This window comes from Lathyrus oleraceus, chromosome 7 (genome assembly GCF_024323335.1).
Source record: "Lathyrus oleraceus cultivar Zhongwan6 chromosome 7, CAAS_Psat_ZW6_1.0, whole genome shotgun sequence".
Classification (NCBI taxonomy): domain Eukaryota; kingdom Viridiplantae; phylum Streptophyta; class Magnoliopsida; order Fabales; family Fabaceae; genus Lathyrus; species Lathyrus oleraceus.
Window position 1 is genome coordinate 408,421,617 of NC_066585.1, and position 2,882 is coordinate 408,424,498.

The following is a 2,882-nucleotide window of genomic DNA, read 5'->3' on the forward strand; positions in this document are numbered from 1 at the left end:
GATTCTGCTCAGCAGTTCTTAACATGCCTAGCAGTTCAGGAAGAGTTTTGTCCATATCATTCATGTCGAAATTAAGGACAAATTGACTGAAGCTCTCTGGCAACGATTGCAAGATCAAATCAGCCGCAAGTTCCTTTACAAGGGGAAAACCCAACCTCTCAAGGTTCTCCACATACCCAATCATCTTAAGCACATGGGGACCTACAAGGGCTCCCTCAGCTATCTGGCCTTGAAAAAGGGCTTTTGAAACTTCAAACCTTTCATGCCTTGCCTGCTCTTGATAGAGCATATTCAGGTGTTCGATCATATCGAACGCTGTCATGTTCTCATGTTGCTTTTGCAACTCCGAGTTCATGGTAGCTAGCATGAGGCAAGCAGCTTCATTGACATCATCGACATGCTTCTTATAAGCATCTCTTTCTGCCTTAGATGCAGAACTAGGAGGTTCCTCTTTAGGAACAGGTTCCTCAAAGACATATAACTTTTTATCATGCTTGAGGATAATCCTCAGATTTCGGTGCTGTAGCGGGGTATTCGTTACCATTAGAGATATTGACTAAATCTAAGGTAAATCATACAAGTCGAGTCACCACCGCACTTCTATTTATCCAAAGGAATGGTTAGAAAGCAAACAAAAACCTAAAAGTTTTATCGAATCAAAAACTAGTAAAAAATTCAGAGATCTGGGTAAGGGGGTTGGTTATGCAATGGGAAGGTGTTAGGCACCCAAAACATCCTAGGTACTCCTAGGGAGCCCTTTTCACATTTGTTGTAAGGTTGGTATTTTTGTGAAAATTTGTTTGTGCAAACATAATTGAAGAGATGAGAAGAGAATGTACAAGTTATTTACATTTTTGTGTTTAGATGGATAAACCCATTGCCTACGTACCATCTTTAAAAAAAAGATTAGGATCAAAACCTCGTAGTTCGGGGTAAAAATCTCAAAATGAGTTGGTGAATTTATTGGTCCAAAAGCCTTAAGGTCTTTTGTTATCCAAGGGAGAAAACTCAACCTAAAACCACAAATCCACCATGTGAGGATAGCTTCAACATACTAGTGAGGGGTTAACCCTATAATAACCATGGAAGACTCATTGTCCATCACTAAGGATATAGGTGAGTATTACATCTACCTCAAGGATAACTCAAACCTAATAGCTAAAGGTTATGAAAAATTTGATTAAGAAGGTGGCCATAGAAACCACAAAAGCATTTGAATGAGTTATATTTACCGATGAAAAGTATATACAAAATATGGTCAAAGTTGACTTAGGATTCAATTCAGAATAAGTGTTAAGAAAAGAAAGTTTGAAAATCAAAAGCATAAGGCTTAGGTTTCTAATGTTTGAAAATAATTGTTAAATGTTTGCACAAAAGTTTTGGCTTGGGTTAGAGTGGAGAGAAGAAGAAGAATGGCTAAAGTCCTAACATATAAGAGGTAAGGGACAAGAAGCAAAACCACACATGGAGTTCCTCTCTTGAGATCATAATAATGATCCAAGTAGCTCTCATTCTTTGGAATAAGAAATCACATAAGCATAAACTCAAGCAATCAACAATCAAATGAACCCTTTGGAAAGCTCCTCAAGGTATCTTGGGTCCCTCTCTCTTGGAAGCTCATGGTAATGGTTCCTCAATTTGGCTCAATGTTGGAATCCCTAGCACAAAACACACACATCAAAAGGTTCTATAAAAACAAATGTGGAATGGACAAGAGGAGTTTAGAAGTTGGTCCTTTCAAAATCATCTTCAATATTAAGCATTCTAAAGGCCCAATGCCTAGTTGCTCTTTGACTTTTATAGCACTCTAAAGGCCCAATGCCTAATTGCTCTTTGACTCCAAATTTGCATAGGGAGAGTCCTAAAGTCTAAGTCCATTTGTCCATTTCTTTGCATTTGGTCAACAACAAACAAACAAAACACAAGCACAAAAGTATATACACAATTATGTGCTCAAATGAGCAAAAGGCAAATGGCATTAACATAAACATGTGCTCAAATGAGCAAAAGGCAAATGACATTAACATAAACATGTGCTCAAATGAGCAAAGGAAAAAAGCAAATGAATAATATGTACAAGAATAGTAAATTGCATAAAAGTAAAGTGCAAAAAGTAAATGTTAATGGTTAATGGTTAATGTTAGTAGTTAGTGTGCCATAAGGCAAATTTAGCGCTATGTTAAGCAATCGTAATTGGACTTATGTAGAAGTCACAACTATCTGAGGCCGGTCAATAATAATGTAGGCAACAACACATGTTAGAAGTCTTGATTAGTGAACCAAGTTCCAACAACTTGCCATGCCAAAAGAAAAAAGAGAATTGATCTTGTATTGATTTAAGTCCTTTGCATGGTTTAGGAAACAACCTATCCTTAATGAAAAGCTATTCACTTGATCAATTGATCAAGATGAATTAGATTTGAATCAAGGAAGATTAAGTCTCCCCAATCAATGCTAACTTATCAACCTTCAACTCATTGATCAAAAAGAAAAAAGAAGAAGAAGAAGGAGATGAACAATGGAAAAAGAAATGGAAAGAATAAAGTGCATTAAATGAAATAGAATGTACCAATCAACAAGTGTGGACCAATGACATTGAGGATCATGGTCAAACAATCAAAAACAGAAATGAGATGAAGATTGGAGGTCAAGAAATGAACAAAATATTTTTGGCATTTTTAATATTTAAAATAAACTTGAATTAAAATATTAAAGAAAGGTCAAAATTCAAAATCACTTCAAATCAACTTTGAAAAGTCCAAGTGATTTATCCTAAGTTCAACAAGGTCAAACAAAGTTTGACAAAAAATTTCAGCATTTTTAAAAGTCAGAAACTATTTTTAATCAATTAAAAATGAATAAAAATAACCTAATTGAACTAA